Here is a 22,371-nt window from a genome sequence, read left to right on the forward strand (position 1 = left end):
TGCGCCTAGGCTGAAGGCGTTAAAGAAAAGCGCTTATGGGAGACAACCCATGTTTTTACCTACAGTACTTTGTTTTTATTTTGTGTCTTGGAAGTTGTTTACTACTGTAGCAACCTCTCCTTATCTTAGTTTTGAGTTTTGTTGTGCCAAGTTAAGCCGTTGATAGAAAAGTAAGTACTAGATTTGGATTACTGCGCAGTTCCAGATTTCTTTGCTGTCACGAATCTGAGCCCACTGCCCTGCAGGAAGCTCAGAAAATTATGCCAATTTACGTGCATGATCCTCAGATATGTACGCAACTTTCATTCAATTTGAGCATTTTCATTTGAGCAAGTCTGGTGCCATTTTAAAATTCGTCAATACGAACTGTTCTGTTTTGACAGATTCTGCCTTTTATTTCGCATTGCCTCTTTCGCTATGTTGGATGAATTTCTTTGATCCACTAATGTCCAGTAGCATTATGCAATGTCCAGAAGTGTTAAGAATGATTGTGTCACCTCTGAATATGTCAATTTATATTGTGCACTAACCCTCTAATGAGTTGTTTCGAGTTTGGTGTGGAGGAAGTTTTCAAGGATCAAGAGAGGAGTATGATGCAACATGATCAAGGAGAGTGAAAGCTCTAAGCTTGGGGATGCACCGGTGGTTCACCCCTGCATATATCAAGAAGACTCAAGCGTCTAAGCTTGGGGATGCCCAAGGCATCCCCTTCTTCATCAACAAATTATCAGGTTCCTCCCATGAAACTACATTTTTATTCGGCCACATCTTATGTGCTTTTTCTTGGAGCGTCGGTTTGTTTTTGTTTTTGTTTTGTTTGAATAAAATGGATCCTAGCATTCACTTTATGGGAGAGATACACACTCCGCTGTAGCATATGGACAAATATGTCCTTGGTTTCTACTCATAGTATTCATGGCGAAGTTTCTCCTTCGTTAAATTGTTATATGGTTGGAATTGGAAAATGATACATGTAGTAATTGCTATAAATGTCTTGGGTAATGTGATACTTGGCAATTGTTGTGCTCATGTTTAAGCTCTTGCATCATATGCTTTGCACCCATTAATGAAGAAATACATAGAGCATGCTAAAATTTGGTTTGCATATTTGGTTTCTCTAAGGTCTAGATAATTTCTAGTTTTGAGTTTGAACAACAAGGAAGACGGTATAGAGTATTATAATGCTTTCAATATGTCTTTTATGTGAGTTTTGCTGTACTAGTTCATCCTTGTGTTTGCCTCAAATAACCTTGCTAGCCTAAACCTTGTATCGAGAGGGAATACTTCTCATGCATCCAAAATACTTGAGCCAACCACTATGCCATTTGTGTCCACCATACCTACCTACTACATGGTATTTTCCAGCCATTCCAAAGTAAATTGCTTGAGTGCTACCTTTAAAATTCCATCATTCACCTTTGCAATATATAGCTCATGGGACAAATAGCTTAAAAACTATTGTGGTATTGAATATGTAATTATGCACTTTATCTCTTATTAAGTTGCTTGTTGTGCGATAACCATGTTTGCGGGAACGCCATCAACTCATTGTTGAATTTCATGTGAGTTGCTATGCATGTTCGTCTTGTACGAAGTAAGGGCGATCTACACTGAGTTGAATGGTTTGAGCATGCATATTGTGAGAGAAGAACATTGGGCCGCTAACTAAAGCCATGTTCCATGGTGGAAGTTTCAGTTTTGGACAAACATCCTCAAATCTCTAATGAGAAAGAATTAATTGTTGTTGAATGCTTAAAGCATTAAAGAGGAGTCCATTATCTCGTTGTCTATGTTGTCCCGGTATGGATGTCTAAGTTGAGAATAATCAAAGCGAGAAATCAAATGCGAGCTTTCTCCTTAGACCTTTGTACGAGGCGGCATAGAGGTACCTTTGTGATACTTGGTTAAAGCATATGTATTGCGGTGATAATCCGAGGTAGTCCAAGCTAATTAGGACAAGGTGCGAGCACTATTAGTACACTATGCATGAGGCTTGCAACTTATAAGATATAATTTACATGATGCATATGCTTTATTACTACCGTTGACAAAATTGTTTCATGTTTTCAAAATCAAAGCTCTAGCACAAATATAGCAATCGATGCTTTTCCTCTATGAGGACCATTCTTTTACTTTCAATGTTGAGTCGAGTTCACCTATTTCTCTCCACCTCAAGAAGCAAACACTTGTGTGAGCTGTGCATTGATTCTTACATACTTGCTTATTGCACTTATTATATTACTCTATGTTGACAATATCCATGAGATATACATGTTACAAGTTGAAAGCAACCGCTGAAACTTAATCTTCTTTGTGTTGCTTCAATACCTTTACTTTGAATTATTGCTTTATGAGTTAACTCTTATGCAAGACTTATTGATGCTTGTCTTGAAGTGCTATTCATGAAAAGTCTTTGCTTTATGATTCACTTGTTTACTCATGTCATACACATTGTTTTGATCGCTGCATTCTCTACATATGCTTTACAAATAGTATGATCAAGTTTATGATGGCATGTCACTCCAGAAATTATCTTTGTTATCGTTTTACACTGCTCGGGACGAGCAGAACTAAACTTGGGGATGCTGATACGTCTCCAACGTATCGATAATTTCTTGTGTTCCATGCCACATTATTGATGTTATCTACATGTTTTATGCACACTTTATGTCATATTCGTGCATTTTACGGAACTAACCTATTAACAAGATGCAGAAGTGCCGATTCTTGTTTTACTGCTGTTTTTGGTTTCAGAAATCCTAGTAAAGAAATATTCTCGGAATTGGACGAAATAAAAGCCCGGAGGCCTATTTTCTCACGAAGCTTCCGGAAGTCCGAAGGAGAGACGAAGAGGGGCCACGGGGCAGCCAAACCCTAGGGCGGCGCGGCCCCCTTGGCCGCGCCGGCCTGTGGTGTGGGCCCCCCGTGCCGCCTCTTGACTTGCCCTTCCGCCTACAAATAGCCTCCGTGACGAAACCCCCGGTGCAGAGAGCCACGATGCGGAAAACATTGCGAGAGCGCCGTCGCCGCCGATCCCATCTCGGGGGATCTGGAGATCGCCTCCGGCACCCTGCCGGGAGGGGAATCATCTCCCGGAGGACTCTACACCGCCATGGTCGCCTCCGGAGTGATGAGTGAGTAGTCTACCCACTGGACTATGGGTCCATAGCGGTAGCTAGATGGTTGTCTTCTCCCCATTGTGCTATCATTGTCGGATCTTGTGAGCTGCCTATCATGATCAAGATCATCTATATGTAATTCTATATGTTGCGTTTGTTGGGATCCGATGAATAGAGAATACTTGTTATGTTGATTATCAAAGTTATGCTTATGTGTTGTTTATGATCTTGCATGCTCTCCGTTATTAGTAGATGCTCTGGCCAAGTAGATGCTTTTAACTCCAAGAGGAGTACTTATGCTCGATAGTGGGTTCATGCACGCATTGACACATGGGACGTGTGACGAAAGTTCTAAGGTTGTGTTGTCTTTGTTGCCACTAGGGATAAAACATTGATGCTATGTCTAAGGATGTAGTTGTTGATTACATTACGCACCATACTTAATGCAATTGTACGTTGCTTTGCAACTTAATGCTTGGAGGGGTTCGGATGATAACCTGAAGGTGGACTTTTTAGGCATAGATGCGGTTGGATGGCGGTCTATGTACTTTGTCGTAATGCCCAATTAAATCTCACTATACTCATCATGATATGTATGTGCATTGTCATGCTCTCTTTATTTGTCAATTGCCCAAGCGTAATTTGTTCACCCAACATGCTTTGTTCGTCTTATGGGAGAGACACCTCTAGTGAGCTGTGGACCCGGTCCAATTCTCTTTCTTGAAATACAATCTCTTGCAATACTTGTTTCTCTTGTTTTCTCTGCAAACAATCATCTTCCACACAATACGGTTAATCCTTTGTTACGGCAAGCCGGTGAGATTGACAACCTCATCTGTTTCGTTGGGGCAAAGTAGCTTTGGTTGTGTTGTGCGGGTTCCACGTTGGCGCCGGAATCTACGGTGTTGCGCCGCACTACATCCGCCGCCATCAACCTTCAACGTGCTTCTTGGCTCCTCCTGGTTCGATAAACCTTGGTTTCTTTACGAGGAAAACTTCTTGCTTGTGCTCATCATACCTTCCTCTTGGGGTTGCCCAACGAACGTGTGAAATACACGCCATCAAGCATATTTTACGCGCTAGTTCTTGCAGAGCGACTGAGAAAAGCTACACCACAAAGGAACTACAACTGCATCTTCACAAATTATGCAAATGCATGTCGCTATACCAAGTTCTTACTTGATGTTATAGATCTAGTGAGTATTGGTATCAGTGTGAGGAAGTGACGGAGTGCAGCTATATTTTGAAGACAAGATGAAGGTTCATCGAGATAAAGGAAACAAAGTTGTGGTAAGCAACCACAATATACGAAGGAGATGCCAATCAACATTCATGCTTTACCTCCACTAGAGAGTGCTGTTTTACATGAAGCGAGGAAGGTAAGAAATATGGTGATTATGGTGAAGCTGAAGCTGATCCATAGTCAACATAAGAAGAGGGAATGCATGGGAAATCACTTAGGATACTATAATCATAGTGTCGGTGACGGGATCACCGGCAGCCACTATTGTAGACTAGGGTTTCGGAAAGCGGCGATGGAGATTCGGGGACGAGATTAGGCACGACGTGCCCGGCCGGGGTCCTCGGTGGAGGATCCTACGTGCTGTAATCCGGTATATGATCATAGATGTGTTTACATGTGAATGTGCTTATGGCGGGAGCTATGTTGTCTATATTTTGTCTATACGATTCACTCTTCTTTGGGTGCCACAGCTGGCACATATATGTAACCCGGCTACAAGGTTTTTACAAGAGTCCTAGTCGACTACTTCTTCGGGTTGCCTTGTTGGGCCTTCTCCATATTTGGTCTTCTCCATATTGGGCCAGAACGGGTATACTAATAATAGAATTTTCGAAGGAGTATGCCCATGTCATTAGCCCAGAGTTTATAGGGAAGTCGAAGACTGCGTGGCTCCAAGCATAACCATCTCCGAAATCGAAGAAATACAAGGCGAGGTCCATGTCGTAGATCATGTGTTGCGTAGATGATAATGAAACGATTCTTGAAATTATCGGGTGCGGCAGTGCTCCCGATGGGAGTAGCCCCCGAGTCTATGGGCAAGTGCTTGCACTTAGGCATAGACTCAAGTTGTACTACTCGATGAAGAACTTAACTATATTTCTGGAAGACTTGATGAAATCCATGTGCTCCCGATGGGAGTAGGCTCCACTCGAGTCGTAGAATCGAGTTGAGTCTACAAACCTTGATTGTCATAGATGCTGTCGAAGTTATTTTCTATCGGGTGCGCGACAAGCGCTCCCGATGGGAGTAGCCCCCGAGGCTACAACCAAGTGTTTGCGCTTGGGTGTAGGCTCAACTTGCTTGTAATTGACTCCACAATTTTTCCTCTTTCTTGTATTTTATCGGGAGGGTGAACAATACTCTCGATAAGAATAGCCCCCGAGCCTATGAGCAGGTGCTTGCACCTAGGCATAGGCTCAAGTTGTGCTACTCGATAAACAACTTGGCGCAGCCCCTCTTTTTATCGACTCCAGGCCGTTGCTATTTTTATTTGACATCCATATCTATATTGTACAGGGATAATGGTAATTGGGGCTAGTTCATCTGACGGATCAGGTACTAGTTAACCGCTCTAGTGGCAATCCGCAAAAACCTACTTCAAGATCACGTCCCTGGACATGATCGGGATATCGGTGCAAACTCGACAGTGCCGCTTAAGGTCTTACCATTCTGTCGAGTCCCAAGTCATGTTTATCGGGTACCTAACGCGTCCGTTAGGATTTTTCTTCGTATCCGCCGATACGGATAAAAGTATCGTAGCGCAGTCTTTGGCGATGGCACGCCCAGCAGAACGGATCCGGGGTCTTACCTTCGCAAATTTGCGGCATTCGGAAATTGATCGCAACTTTGGCGTTCTGAGAATATATTGTCGAGTGCCTTGTTCGGCTGATGCAATGACCCATTTTGCGGGTTCTTCTATTTTTCTCTCGGTCTTGATAAGACAGCCGAATATATTGGTTCTTCTATATTGTCGGGTACATCACCGATGCTCTTGCTCGGAACAATATGACGAGTTAATGAACCCGAAGATTTGTCCACCTCTTTTTTTTTTTTTTCTCCTTGATGAAAATTTCGTCGAGTTCTTCTCTCAGGAAAATTTCTTCGGGTCCTATTTGAGGATAATTCTACGGGTTCCTCCTTCAGGAAAATTTCTTCGGGTCCTATTTGAGGACAATTCTTCGGGTTCTCTTTGAAGATAATTCTTCGGGACCTCCTTGAAGATATTTTTTCGGGACCTCCTTGAAGATAATTTTTCGGGACCTTCTTTAAGATAATTCTTCGGGACCTCCTTGAAGATAATTCTTCGGCACCTCCTTGAAGATAAATTTTCGGCACCCCCTTGAAGATAATTCTTCGGCACCTCATTGAAGATAATTCTTCGGCAACTCCTTGAGGATAATTCTTCGGCACCCCCTTGAGGATAATTCTTCGGCAACTCCTTGAGGATAATTCTTCGGCAACTCCTTGAGGATAATTCTTCGGCAACTCCTTGAGGATAATTCTTCGGCACCCCCTTGAGGATAATTCTTCGGCACCTCCTTGAAGATAATTTTTCGGCACCCCCTTGAGGATAATTTTTCGAGACCTTCTTGAGGATAATTTTTCGAGACCTTCTTGAGGATAATTTTTCGAGACCTTCTTGAGGATAATTTTTCGAGACCTTCTTGAGGATAATTTTTCGAGACCTCCTTGAAGATAATTTTTCGAGACCTCCTTGAAGATAATTTTTCGAGACCTCCTTGAAGATAATTCTTCGGGTCCTTTTTTGAAGACAATTTCGTCGGGTTCTCTCAAGATTTCGTCAGGTTCCTCCCTGAAAAAGATTTTGTCGGGTTCTCTTTTGATTTCGTCGGGTTCCTCCCTGAAAAAGATTTCGTCGGGTTCTCTTTTGATTTCGTCGGGTTCTCTTTTGATTTCGTCGGGTTCCTCCCTGAAGACTTTTTGTAGGCGCAATTATTCTTTCTGGCGACCTGAGATGCAAAGTGAAGAAGTATGGCGCAGCCCCCGAGTGTCGGGTGCGGCGAAAGTAAATGATAATCAACTTTATGCAAATCAAAGGAACACTTAGCTTGTTGGGCACGACGGAGTCGGCGCGATGAAGTCTTCGAGTGCGGAGAAGAAGTCGAGCCGAAGTAGAAACCACCAAATAGCAAAAATAAATGCTACCAAATTGTTTGATGAATAAATAGACGAGCCCCCAAGCGTTGCTGAGTTGATGTCATGATTGTTGTGTCGTAATCGTGACCCGAGGCGAAATCGTTGTCGAGCCCCCGAGCGTTAGGCGTGACGTCGAAATAAGTTGATGGAATCGCGGTGTCATATTTGGTGAAGCCATTTAAGATGAAGCCATAGACAATAATATAGGAAGATGAATCCCAGATGAAGTATTTGAGATGAATCCATATTGAAGATTACGCCATTTAAATATAGTGCATATATTGAAGATAAATCCATCGATATCATAGAGGATGAATCCATTGGCCCGAAGAATCCAGTAATAATCATAGAAGATGAATCCGCTGACATCATAGAAGATGAATCCATTGACCCGAATAAAATAGTTCTAGTAATAACCATAGAAGATGAATCCATTGACTCGGAAACGCGTCGGCTAATATTGTATAAATGAACCAATAATAACCCAAAGAAAACCAGTCCAGTAATCCAGAGAGAAATAATCCACTGAGCCGAAGAAGATAAATCCACTAAGTCGAAGGAAATAATTTCACTGAGCCGAAGAAAATAAATCCTTTGAGCCGGGGAAGATATACCCAATGCCGAATAAGATGAATCCACTAAGCCGGAGAAATAAATTCACTTAGGCGGAGAAGGTATATCCAATCGCAGTATCCAAGTAATCGAGTGTATTTGCCGTAACAATGTAATGGCAGCACCCGAATATCGGGTGTTGCGGAAGTAAATAATAATTGACTGTCGAAAGAGGAGCACTTAGCTTTTTATCGGCTGCTTTGGAGCTGACGTGGAACTCATGTGGCGGACACAGTCGATGTAGTCGCACGGCGCCTGGTCGGAAGTAGTCGATGAAGAAGACGCAGTCGATGTGGAGGATCCACGACAGGCGAACCCCCAAGTGTGACGAGTGCGCGACGGCGGGCGCGGTCGTCCGAGCGGAGTAGTCGAAGGTTTGTTTCAATCTGCAATTATATTTCGGTGCAAAAACCTGCACGCAAATAATAGTACGAGCCGAAAAATATTTGGCGAGATATTCTTTGAATAATTGAAAATATAGCACCTGGTCCTCCCTCCTTGTATCTGATGAGCGGCGCAAATACGCGGATCCTCCAACATACCGGATGCGCGGCCATTGAATCTGATAGACGCGTAGCAGCTCCGCTTTGTTTGTGTGTGCTCCAGTATTTTTCTTCGTCCGCCAACTCGTATGTTGTCTTGGACTCATGATTATTTATGATTGTTTACATGCATAAAGAACAAAGACATATGTGCATAGGGATTAAATCTAGCCTAAAATAATTGACGGTTAGACTAAATCATAAGAAAGAAATTAGCAATGGGATGCTGAGTGCTTTGCATAATGCACGTTTGATCTTGATTGCTTTCTTTCCTCGTAGCATGTGGTGCCTTGGATTTCTCTCGACACCTGGGATCACCTCGAGTACGTGGTGCTTTACCGGAGAGCCTCTAATCTTCTAATTTGGTCTTCACGCCTAAGACTTGCTCCTTTGCTGTTTGGGCTCCGCGTAAGCGCCTTGCCAGGCGATCGCGCGATTCTGATGGCTATGCATCTAAAGGTATAAACGATGCCCCCCATAGGGGGCCTCACAGCGATCCTTGCACGTGAGCCATCGGATTTTTACTGTTACTAGCCAAAGTTTGATCTCAGCCGTTCGTTTGTGCTAGAGAAAGACATGCAACGCCCATTATCTACCCGCGTCTGGCTGCCTTTGGGCCCTACGGTCAGTTAGGCCCGCGTGTCAGTGGTTGCGGCTCGTTTCAGGGTTGCACTCGTCTCGCGCGGGCCGTGGAAAATATCTCCTCCACACGGAAGGAGAGGAAAAGGCAGGGGCTCTCCTCCCGGTCGTCTCTCTCGATCCCCACCCCCAATCCCCTCCTTGTTCGTCTCTCCTCCAATCCCGTGCGGCTCCTCTCCTGCTCAGCCCGCCGCCAGTCCCACCACCGCCATCTCCCCGCGTGCCAGGCCAGGAAGGCGCAGGCGGCGACGCGCCCGACCTGAAGGAGCAGGCGGCGGCCGCAGCCGAGGTGGCGCGGGAGCTGCGGGAGGCGGCGACGGCCCTCGCCGTGCGCCGCGCCGCCGACGAGGACTCCTCCCGCTGTGCCGCGCTGCGCCGTGCGAGCTCGCTACGGCGCCGCCATCCTTCAGGCCTCCTCCGGTAGAGCTCGAGACCGGGTGGCGGGACATGGACGCCGGCGTGGCCAGGCTCAAGCGCATCCTCCACGGCGTCGACGGCGTCAGCTTCAGCTCCCAGGAGTACATCCATCTCTACACGTACGTTCCCATCCATCTCTTTCCCCTGCGATTTGGCTCGGTACCCAACCCGATCTGACCTAATCGCGTTGCGGCGGGACGATATTCAACATGTGCACGCAGAAGCCGCCGCACGACTACTCGAAGCAGCTCTACGAGCGCTACAAGAAGACCCTCGAAGATTATATCAAATCTACCGTACGTGCGCGCGCCTCTTTATTTCACTTTGCTTGCTGTATAATTAGGTTTTGCGATCGACCGCCACATCTATGTTTCTGCCAAGCGCGATGAATCTCGTGGCTCAGTTTCCCCCCTATTAATTTGAGCGATTGGTCAAGTTTCTGTTGCACCCATACGGTGATCTTATGCTAATAATCCTGTAGTGGTACTTCATTAATTCTTCTCGTGTGGCTGATGGGATTCGTATGCAGCACTACCCGTCTGACATGATGGAGCAAAGTATTCTATGTTTGTTTGTTTGTTGCGTCATAGGCTCGATCTCGGTCCTCATTGATGGATTTGCCCTGCCTTATTAACGAAAATCGCTTTCATAATACTTCCCTACTGGAAAGTTGTATTTATTAGTTCTTTTGCTATCCGAAAATAGGGTCGGTCAATTTCCCCCTGTTTGAGCGATTGGCCAAGTTTCTCTTGCAGGATACGGTTTTTAATTATGCTCATCCTGTGGTGGTACTTCATTAATTCCTTAAATGTGTGTTGTTAGTTCTCAGGGATTCGTATGCGGCACTGCCTGTTTGTCATGACTCTTCTTTGATGGAGCAAAGTAGACCGATTCTATATTTGCTTGTTGCGTGACAGGCTATTGGTCCCCATTGATGAATTTACCCTCCCTATTAACAAAAATCTCTTTTATTATATATTGCGCTGTGCTGGAAAGTTGTATTTAGTTAACTACACTTGCATGCTTGGATTGGTCTGTACTGGATAGTTGGTTTAGCTCTTAATTTGGTATCCATTGTTGCATGTGACATGCATCTCAACATGATTTGGGTTGTGATCATGAGGCGATGCTTACTTTCTTTCGTCATCATGTAGGTCTTACCCTCAATGAAGGAGAAGCACGGCCAATTTCTGCTCAGGGAATTAGTGCAGAGGTGGAAGAACCACAAGGTGATGGTCAGGTGGTTGAGCAGGTTCTTCCACTACCTCGACCGCTACTATGTTTCGTGCAAGTTACTTCTGCCGCTCAGAGAACTCGGCACGACTTGCTTTCATGATCTGGTAAGTCTCTGTGTTCCTTGAATAATGTTTTTTGTCCCAAGTCTCTGTGCTTCCTGATTTGAACATTTATTTATTGGTTGTGTTGCCCTTGATAGGTTTTCAGTGAGCTAAAAACAACACTGGCAACTATTATTATTGACATGGTACGCCTTGCCCTCTACTATTTCATTCCCCTTCTTCTGCCACATTCTATGTACAGGACATTACAATAATTTCTGGCCCTGCAATTGCCTTCAACAGGTTGATCATGAGAGGGATGGCAACTTATTGACCGTGCCCTTGTCAAGGATGTCCTTGATATCTATGTTGAGATTGGCCGCGGTAGTATGGCTGTTTACGAGCAGGATTTTGAAGAAGCTTTTGCAAGGGGACTGCAGATTACTATTCTAAGAAGGCACAAACCTGGATGTTGGAAGACTCTTGTGCTGAATACATGTTCAAGGTTTCCACGTGACTTAATATTATAATAATATAGATAGATGCAATCAAGTGTAAGGATAGCTTCTGATTGCTTATTTGTTGCATAGGCTGAGGAATGCTTACAAAAAGAGAAAGAGCGAGTGGCGCATTACTTGCATTCTACAACTGAACCAAAGTTGCTACTGGTTTGTATCAGTTATCATATTATTATTGTGTTGTTGCTAATTGTATGTTTGTTAAGTCATTATGGAGATTTTTTTTTGCAACTGAAGTTTATCCTTTTAACCCCATTGGTTTGATTGGAAACTTATTTCCGCCTTGCATGCTTCAAACGTGTAAATGGATTTACTAAAATTTGCTGCCTATCTTATTTTGCTGTAGACTGAGGATCTGTCAAGGATGTATAGACTCTTTTCTAAGATGGACGGCGGTCTGTCTCAAGTATCACAAATATTTAAGGAGGTATTGAATAAATGCCTCACCATATGCTTAAATGCTTTGAACCCATAAAATAACTGTATCTGATCAATATGCTTACTTCTGTGTAGCATGTCAATGAAGAGGGCATGTCCATGATAAAACATGTAACTGATGCTGCCAACAGCAGAAAGGTGAATCATCTATGTATCCCCCCTCTGTTCTGTATCGTATTTGTGTTAGACCTTGATTTCGTCTGCATATTCATGTTCTTGTGTAGAAATGTGCAATAACCGTGCTGTAAATACTCAAGACTTAGTTGTGTTTGTTTCAAGGATGAGTGTGAGGACTCTTAATACATCACTTGAATAATGTATAAAGGAATTTCGATGTTCCGGATCTCATTTAGATTATTATAAACGACATTATTAGATTATTAAATATCATTCCGTAATACACTTGGTCTGAACTGTTATTACAATATTAGTGGATTATCAAATATCATTCCATAATTAATCTTCATAATGTGGTGAGTATTTGTTTCAAGATTCAGTATATTTAGCTTGGACATGTTTGACAGTTTTACTGTTAAATTGCCATCTCATATGCCAATTAAACGAAATATCATTCCATAATTAATCTTCATAATGTGGTGAGTATTTGTTTCAAGATTCAGTATATTTAGCTTGGACATGTTTGACAGCTTTACTATTAAATTGTCATCTCATATGCCAATTAAATGATCTAGCTGATTGGCAGTTTAGCATGGATTGTACGTACGTGAAAATTTTCGTTGTTCATCGTGCACAATGTTTTCCTTTCTATGTAGAACTACTTTTAGTGAGAAGTCACATGATGCACAACATTTATCTAACCAATTTAGACAATTTTTGCACTGCGTATGTACAGACTGAGAGGAAGGAAGTAGCAGGTTCGCAGGAGCAGGTCAGTGTTTGATATAGCTTCGCTGTTCAGTAGCTTCTGGTGCATTAGTGATTCAGTGTTTTTTAATGTTTTACAGATATTTTTCCGACTTTGGGATTTTGTTTATGCAGCCTGGAAACTTCCAGGGAAATTCATATGACATGGTAGGCTGTTCATCAACTTTGTTTCTTATTTACATGTAGCTGTGTATGCAGCAATGTACTTCTTATGCTTACTTATCTTAAAAGTCGGAGCAATATTCATCAACTTTGTTTCTTATTTACATGTAGCTGTGTATGCAGCAATGTACTTCTTATGCTTACTTATCTTGAAAGTCGGAGCAATATTCCTTATACGTGCTCATGTCGAGTAAATGTTTGTTCTTCTGCAGCTTGCAGATATATAACCATGCCACAAGGGGATGTTCCGTTCGAGCCATCGTCCTGGCCCCTACCTTCCAATAGTCTTTTCAGGTTTCCTTATCCCATTTTTCTCCAATCTATTTTTGCATCTCCTTTGTTTCCATTTTTTCACACTTCAACATGCAATTCAACACCTTTTCTGATTTTTTTTCCCAGTGTGGTATATTGCAATTTGTATGTAGAAGTTGCACTATTCCACTTTCGCAGAATCTCATCTAGCAAAGATTTTCTGACTGAAATGTTAAGTCAATACTGCAATCTTTTTCAAGGCCAGAAGTAGATCTGAATAATGGACCAACTGCAACCAACAGAATTTTGATAATTGTGGCTCATCTTGGTTAAAACAACCTTCCGTTAGTAACCTTCTTCTAGGCATTCCATTGATGTACACAAAGTAATGTTCTTTTCTGCATGGCTATAAGCTATAACTAAGATGTTAGATTGAATTTCATGACCATACCAGCTACCATAATGATACAATCTATGTAGGCAATTTTCCTCGGCGCAGTGGGGCACAGGCCGACGAAACGGATGCCCCGACGCAGTCGTTCTCAGCGGAAATGAGCATGAGCCACCACCAGGTCACACCAGGGAAAGATGCCGAGCCACGGCAACCGTTTTGGTTGATATTTATCCATGCTTGCTTTGTATTATGGATTCATGGTAAAAAAAAATGTACCTTCACATTCGCTTCATTCTTTACTTGAACAAAAAAATTGTAGTTCATGATCTGCATCTAGATAAAAGCGATGAATATCAGATTTGTTCCATTAGGTTTTTGTTCATGAATGGTTCTTCCATTTTCGCCAGGAAATCCAGAGATGGAAATTTTACTACTGGTGTACAGACAAGTTGGGATGGTCATGTTCTCTGCTCCCTACTCTTACCGAAGTGGCAATTCTCCTTGTCATACGAGAGGTCATTACTTAATACATGCGCAAGGTCACTTTCACCGATGTTTCAGGTACAATATTTTGGATCATGTTGCCCCTGAATCTATTGATATCCCAACAATTAATTATTTGTTATCCAAGTCGATTAGTTAGGTACTGCATTGGGTGTCTTAAAAAAAGGATTAACACCCAAAACCCAAAAGAAGGCTGATTAAAACTCCCGAATTCCAACCTTAGACTTCTCAGCGAATATAAAAATATTTATAGGTTGATGGTTGATGCAGTGTAGTCATCCGTATTACCTGCAGGTTTTAGATTTTTCTGAAATCACTCCTATCCGGTAACTCAGGTGGCAATGATATAACCTACAGTAAACCAGTTCCATTTCTTCCTCGCGATCTGCACAAATGAAAGATCTTTTTGACAACTCACACCCTAACCGTGTAATGTTCTAATAAAGGTAGCTCATGTTTGCTACTCTATTTTTCTTATATAGTCTTATACATTAGGGATATTTCTATATAACATTAGAGCTATTACTACGTTCTGCTGGTCTAGGGTAAATAATGTAGTATACAAATAATCGTGGCTATTACTATGGTCTGCTGATCTAGGATATTCCTCCGTAGACTCTCAAAATGTAGTGCAGAAAATATTTATCTCACACTTTCAGTTTGGGTTTTATCTAACCCCTGAGATGGAATTAGAGTAGCTTATGTTTTTGTGGATTTACTGAGCCAATACTTGAATAATTGGTTATATATAAGATTATCTTTAAAAGTAATAATACTATGTACCTTTTTGCATAGCTCTTTCATTTGTTATCCCTACTGCTCAGAGATGCTGCAGGCAGTAGATACATATCCCTATCGCTTAAAGTCAGACTTCAGTGAAGATAATCAGTTCCCTGTTTTTCCTGTAGTCTAGAACCGGAATATCAGAGCATGCTCACGTTGGACTCATGTATGACAGATGTTTGGCTCCTATGGGGTGTTTGACAAAATTCCAATCAGGTTGTTCTTATATTTTATTTCAGTCTTCTGAATTTTGGTTGAGCAGAGACACAGCATCATAACTGGGTTGTTTAGTTAACAAATATAAGTTCTGATTAGCACTTATATAGACCTATATAGTGGCCTTTTGTGGTAACGGCCACATCTTCTATCATCTATTACTGAATATTTCATTCTACATAGTATAGAAGCAAGTTATGAGCCAGAGGGCGAAGTACCGCAAGGCAATGATGGGGCACCAATAATGAGAATTGCCATGCATTTATCCAGTTTGTGCAACAATCCGTATAACTATTGTTTACTAATTGGAAAATTATTTACGCGAGTATTGCATTGTATTGTATCCTTAAGAATTATTTCCCAGTGATGATTAATATGAGGATCTATATAGTTCTAATGTTGCTATCTATCTTTGCTAAAAAGATGTGCTCTATTTGGATCTTCGATTGACATCGGACAAAATTCCGATGCATGTCTTTGCTAAAAAGATGTGCTCTATTTGGATCTTCGATTGACATACCAAGACATCCGAGTAGTAAGTGTTGAAACTAATTCCAGTCATATGTCTCCTATGCATTGCTAGATTGCATCATTATAATTATTTCCTATGGATGGAGAATTTACTAACTGTTCATGGTGTGTCTTGAATGTGCATGGCCACATTGGTAGACAACTAAGTTGTGGATATCGAGGTTAGTACGATTTGTAGGTCCACAGTCAACCTAACCCACACACTATACTATTATTATAGCAGATCAAGGAAATTGTTCCAAGGATTAGGAATACCATCATTTTACAAGAGTTTGCATCATTTTACTCATGCACTTATCGAGAGAGCATGTCAGATAAAACAGATTATCAGGGGCATCACCATATACTTTGAAATAGAGAACATTAGTTAAATCTTCTTGGAGTTCTTAAGAGCATTTATGCTATGATTATTTGTCTTTAGAACCAAACTATTTTCTGATTGCTGAGTGTGTTCACTAACTTTTATGATTATTTGTCTTCACTATTTTATGAAGAGCCGCCGTAATGTTATATCTTCTACACTCATCTCTTATTTATAGTAGATTTTCATGTATGATAAATATAGGGATTTCTAAATTGTTACAAGTGTGAAGTCGGGGAACGGGCACCAAAGCCTGCCCTAAAACAAGCATTTCCTACTATGTTTATAACTTTATGTACTTTATCGTAAGTTCATTCTAAGTTTTATCATCATTATGTGTATCGGCACAAGTTTCACTGGATCGCGCGCCAAGACGCACCCTACGGCCTATATGGATGATGATTTTTGTATTCCTTCCTTTCTTGCTATAATATTTTTTTTGTTATGATTCCCTGGTTGTATATAAATGTTTGTCTATATTTACTGTGGTTCGCCACGTTTTGTAAAACCTGTGAAGATTAATTATAATTTTACCACCTACATACTCCACGGTATATTGTCCAAGGGGCAATCCCCATGCCCTAAGTACTAGCGTCCTGTAGTCATGCTGTTGGAGAAGACTAATTTGTGAGCAAAGTTATATTATACGTTGTTGCATAGTTTCTTCAACACTCATTCCACTCCCACTCCCCGTCAAGCCGCCCGGCAAACTCCTTCATGTCTCTTTGTTTGACGACCATGCCATACCTATGAGTAATATATTTTCCAATTACACATATAATTTGTAGTGTGTTTAATCCACATGATATGTTGTGTTCTTTTGTTCCTCTTCGTCAGAATACCCCCTATCTGGAGAAATGGAACGGAAAATTATTCACTCTTCATTTAATGCTTGCTTATCATCAATATTTACAGCTGTATATAAAAAAATATTGACATAAATTTCACGGGGTCGTGCGCCAAGGCGCACATCAAAATCTAGTCTAACGTTGTATATGATGCCCCCCATAGGGGGCCTCACAGCCATCCTTGCACGTGAACCGTCGGATGGATCTTGCGGCGCATCCCGGCCGTCCATTTTTTTTCGCTGCATCATATAAAAGGGCACCCCCAGTGAAAACCCTAGCCGCCACAGACACGGGCCGACGCGGGGCGGATCCGCAACGACCGGAGGCGGCAGTGGCGGCGGCGACCCGAGGCGCCGCGCGCGCCGCAGACGGGCCGGCGCTAGGCCGATCGCCGCGGCGGCGACGCCCGGAGGCGACGGTCGCGGGCGCGGCCGTGCGGCCGGAGACGGGCCGGCGCTAGGCCGATCCGCGGCGGCGACGCCCGGAGGCGACGGTCCCGTCACTCCTCCTCTTCCTCCCCCAATCCCATCGCTCCTCCCTTGTCGGTCCCCACGTCGTTCTCCTCTCCGCCTCCTTGGACAACCACCGGCCGGCAGGAGCTGCGCCTCGACGGCGATGGCGGACCGCCGCCCACTCCGCTGCCCCTCTCCACCTATTGTCGCTCCGCTCGCTACTCCGGCCGCCCTTCGGCCGTCGCCGTCGCCGCGATATTCCTACAGTGTTCTTCCCCATCTCTCTTGCCTCCGACTACTTTCCTATCTTTTCCTCTCATGGGATCCCCATATTCCTACAGCCACCAGAGGGTACCACCGATCATCAAAGAACGATTTGGTGCAGGTCAGCTCCTTTACATTTCTTCTCTTCTTTCTTTCCCTCTCTATTTTTTATTTCCAGACATTGGTTTCCATATGGGACAGACAACGTATTGTTTAGTTGAAATCTCCAGGGGCTGTTTTGGACTCAGCTGTGATTATTTCAATCCTATGTACTCTTGTTTTATTGCGGTGTTGATAAGAAAACTGGACCAGGTGAGGATGCAAATCCATGTGATGAGGACCGATGATTGCGGAACATCGGCATTGTGTCCATAGGTCTCGGTGGACGGGCCTCGCTGGTTTCGTTAAGGAGAGCCGACAAGAAGAAGGTTGCGACATGTTTTTTTATCCGCATTTATGTAGCACAGGTGTGAGTCTCTCGCTTTATCTTTAATTTGTTCATTCTTTGGGATGGATTCTAAAACTACATCACCTTCTAGATTGGAAGTTCATTGTTTGTAGGTTACAATATACGTAAATAGAAATAGCTTTTTAGACGAGTATCATTTTGTAATGTATAATGGGAGTAGTTAGTTTGGTGTGGCGAAGTAATCATTGTAAGAATCAAAATTCCATGTTATTCATGTATTATTCCTTTTGAGCTGATCACCGATCCTCTCCCGGATCGCCTTTTTTTACATCTCTTTACCAGGTAGGAGGACAAGTGGAATCAGCGCGAGCTGCTGTGTTTGGGGCCTCTGATGTGCTGCCGCCGCCCGGAGTCGACTTGCTGCTGAAAGCCAATGCCCAAAAAGGTACTTTTATGAATCCCATTCCTTCCTCTCCTCATAGATTATTGCTGCGTGCGACACACTGCTGATATTTGAGGTATGAATGCTTAATTAATTATGGATTTCTGGTTTGGGTGATCTGTTAATGGCCATTGGTACTTCTGTAGGTAAGTTTGGCTAAATCAGGTTGGGTTCAACAATTAATATACATCACCTCCAGCCTGTATTGCTCTAACTAAATATGTTATTTTTCGTTTGCCGATGTGTTCACCCGTGTAAGAGAAACTCTTTGAGCAGTTCCATATACATATGGTATGTCTTTGGACGAGAATTGATGGTGATGATTTATTTGAAATAAAAAACTTCAAGATGAAATTAAGTATATATGCAGCTAAATTTTGCTTTCATGCAAACAGAGCTTGGCTCTGGTGGTTAGGTCCCTTGTGGTGGAACCAGCCCACCCAGGTTCAAGTCCTAGACTTGGCATGGGTGTTTGCATTTACCTGGATTTATTCCAGGATTTAACCGGCGCTATGCTTTCAGTGGTAGGTGACGTGTCCGTCAACAGCGAGGCGCCAGTGGTGACTTCGTCAACCTCAAGATATGCCGGCTCAGTCCCTCGGAGGTGCTCATAGGGGTAGGGTGTGCGTGCGTGCGTTCATAGGGGTGTTTGTACGTGCGTGTTTGTGAGCGTCTGCGTTTGTACTGTGTTCTAAAAAAAAAAAAAATTTTGCTTTCATGATCTTATTGTGTCCTCTATGATTTAGGTTTCCTACTGCAGCTACACCTTGCTACACCTTGCACAATACAAAATAATATATAGATGCTATGCTTCTTTGCTTTATTTGAGACTCGAAGCTAAACTATACCTATATCCTCTTAAGTAGTATGAACTCGTATTATTTACTCACCTTGGTCAATTTAATTCTAGCGTTTTTAGAAGGAGAAGGATCATCTAAAAAATGGATGTACTAAAGTGGATTCCGTGGTTCAGCAAAAGCCGATGCCCTCGCTGGATATGCATTCATTGATGGATCTTACATGATGTCCTGGCTAGATAGCTGAGATTGATTGTCCTTGAAGTGAAGGTAAAAGAATTAGAAAATCAAGTGATTTGTGAATTGTCGGGTTATGGTTTAGGAAAACCATTGTATTGTAAAAAGTGCTATGTATGCCAAGCCTTTTTGTTGCCGTCCAATCTTAGTATGTCAAAAACTATAAGTGCATAGATTTCAGCTCAGATTATGTTGAGGCGTCATTGTATTGTAAAAAGTGCTATGTATACCAAGTATTTTTTTGTTGCTGTCCAATCTTAGTCCAATTTTAGTACGTCAAAAACTATAAGTGCATAGATTTCAGCTCAGTTTATGTTGAGGCGTCACAGCACACAATAGTTTTTGTTCTAAATTGCATTATCACTATTTACATTGCATGTCAAACAAGGCGCAGCTAATTTTTGCTTAAACATGAGCATATACTCAACTTGCTACATTCAAATGATGATCTATATATTTTTGTGTAAGAATTCATGTGCTACTTTTTTCTTGCAGAGTGATGCCTTGAAGCTAGATGTTATCTGGTCTACATCTATTTTCCAGATTATCCCAAGCTATTGGTTTTATCCTCGAACTTGACTTAGCATTAATTCAGTTGGAAGAACAAAATGGCCAGGGACAAACAATATAAAGGTATTTATTTTTCTTTTTCCACACTAACTATTTTTAGCTACAATTGTTTGTTTTCAAAGGGGACATTTATGCTTCAGTGCAAAGCGTATGTTATGAAAAGATTATTTTTCCTTGCCTCTTTTGACTTTGCTCTTTAAGTTTTAGTTAACTCTTGCTGCTTCTAACGAGTGATATGCAACCTTCCTTATGAAATTATGTCTTAATTCCTTGAGGGTGTTCGTTCTTCCTCTATTTGTGTGGCCGTGGATAACTCGGATCAAGCAACATGTCAATTTGAGGTTTCAGCACCATATACAGTCTTCTTGTCGTCCACTTCGATGAAAGGTTTACATCATCCTATAATATGAATGAAACCCAAAATGAGATCACTTAGAGTTAGCACATCCGGCTGGAGAACACATTAACACACTACAATAACTGAAGCAAGAAATGCAACTTGGCATGAAATGTTTCAGCAAGAAGTTCATCAAGTGTCTCTGGTAGTTGGCCACGAACTTTGCATTGCCTTCTTCGGTGGACCCATAACAGGGAGCTTATCCTCTTTTAGTCGCCGTTGATGATCACTAGCTGCCATAGTACGTCCGAGCTCCACACATAGTAGCAGATGTCACAGGCCATCCTATGGAAGGCAGCACACCAGGGGAAGATGGCCCGGCTCATCGCAAGTGGCCTCAACGAGGTCCGGTGTGCAAGTCGTGCGATGCCCCGAAGCGTAGTCGACCGAGAGAAGCGGACCTCGTGACCATGGATGTCCACCTGTCCCCTTGGCCGTGTCCAACTCGGCTACGGGAGGGAAAGACACCGTCATCCGGTCGCCGAAGACGACCCCGTTGTCCCAAGCATAACCGGCACGCTGCGAGGCGTCATCCGGGATGGAGTTGTGGATCTCCAAATGATAATGGACCGTATGGGGCGGCGGAGTATCCGGGTCACCAAGCGTGCATCCTCTTTACTCGCCTATAATGAAGACAATTTACTTCATCATATTCTAATGCATAAATAAATTTCTCCCTGATAAAATGGTGTATATTCTATTATATCAGTTCTTTAGAGTGTATTAACAATTAACATACTAATATCAGTTCTTCCATATTTGTGTCTCGCTTTGCTCCACTCTCTCCATAAATACACAGTTTATCTTAGCAAAATTACACAGGTTCACATATTTAGAGATGGATAGGCATTCAACCATTGTGTCGCTCATTTGACAAAATTTTCCATCTTTTTTTATTTAGTATAAGTATTTTTACATCGTTTCTAGAGGCTTCTCATTTTCTACACCATGTGTATGTCAGTGTTTTGTTTTTACAATTTGAATATTAATGGAGATCTTGCACCTGCTTCAGTATGTTAGTGTTTTCTTTTCAGTTATATTTTATTTGCCGGGCACCGACTAAGTTATTTCCTTTCCAAAATAATAAGTAAGGTCGTCTTATTGCCTACATGGTGTTTGGTTCTTCTCCTTGGTCCAGGTTCGTTGTGCTTTCTTAGCCGACTAAAATTCTGGAAAACTAGAGTGTATAATCTACGAACCTCGTCTCTCTAAGAGGACCAAGGTAAGTGTTATTTACACACATGGTACCATTTCACACATTGTAAGAAGCATAAATCAGTTTCAATGATAATTCATGACTATTTTATAACTTCTTTGGCAGCTTCCCGAACAATAGCGGCTATCCTTTTGATGATAACACAGGGAGAGATAAGGTACGAGTACATCGCAACCACGTTGATGGGTTTCAGTTCCGTCTCAAGAATGGGCTAATGAGCATGGAGATTGGTCATACGGACAGTGTGAGTGTCCTGCCCACGCTAAATTTTACTGAATTTGAAGAACATCGGGTAATTTGTCATGTTTGATATGCTAATAAGGGTATTGGTACCTCCCGCATTTCCTTAATTGTGATGCATGAAGGAAAAATGCCAAAGTTTCTTGGGGGACCATGAGCTGAACTAACATGTATGACAAATGCATGTAAAACTAGGTGTCATACCTGATTCCACGCGACCTGGTGGTGCAGTAGAGAGAACAAAAATATGGCGCCAAAGCTTGGAAGGAGCAAAGCGAGCACGGAGAAACGCGGCTACATCCTAGCACCCAAGGCGAGCTGCATAAATGCAGCTTCGTTCCGGGCTAGGCGTGGATGAGCGCAATAATACCAGCGGCCGATGTGACCTGGGCTTCCGAATACTCTTGTTCGCGATGGTGTCAAGTGCCGGGTCACAGAGGCGCCGCGCCCGTGCGGGATGGAAGCCGCGAAAGAACGCACGAAAATGAGTGATGTGTACCTCAGCTGTGTCGCCCTCGGGACGAATAAAATCATGACTACAATTGTTTTGTGCTTGCGATGAATCCTCCAAAATAGTCATTACCCGAGATGTAAAAATGAAGTGATCAAACAACTCGTAAGTGGAATGAAATAGCATGGCCTATTTTAAATGGGTTTGTCAGCCTAAGG

The 22,371-nt window shown here is 42.5% G+C and overlaps 2 long non-coding RNA genes and 1 pseudogene across 2 annotated transcripts; all 3 read left to right on the top strand.

Moving 5' to 3' along the window:
- The first annotated feature begins 9,712 nt into the window (after window positions 1–9,712).
- LOC124656319 lies at window positions 9,713–11,841 on the top strand (annotated as a pseudogene).
- A 1-nt stretch (window position 11,842) lies between these two features.
- On the top strand, window positions 11,843–13,036 carry LOC124656701. The gene is made up of 4 exons (XR_006988767.1): window positions 11,843–11,880; window positions 12,596–12,631; window positions 12,708–12,774; window positions 13,002–13,036. It is a non-coding gene; the product is annotated as an uncharacterized LOC124656701 (long non-coding RNA).
- Window positions 13,037–13,947: 911 nt separating this feature from the next.
- LOC124654254 lies at window positions 13,948–16,366 on the top strand. Its single transcript, XR_006988267.1, has 2 exons — window positions 13,948–13,996; window positions 14,848–16,366. It is a non-coding gene; the product is annotated as an uncharacterized LOC124654254 (long non-coding RNA).
- The last annotated feature ends 6,005 nt before the right edge of the window (window positions 16,367–22,371 follow it).

Source organism: Lolium rigidum, chromosome 5 (assembly GCF_022539505.1).
Source record: "Lolium rigidum isolate FL_2022 chromosome 5, APGP_CSIRO_Lrig_0.1, whole genome shotgun sequence".
Lineage (NCBI taxonomy): Eukaryota > Viridiplantae > Streptophyta > Magnoliopsida > Poales > Poaceae > Lolium > Lolium rigidum.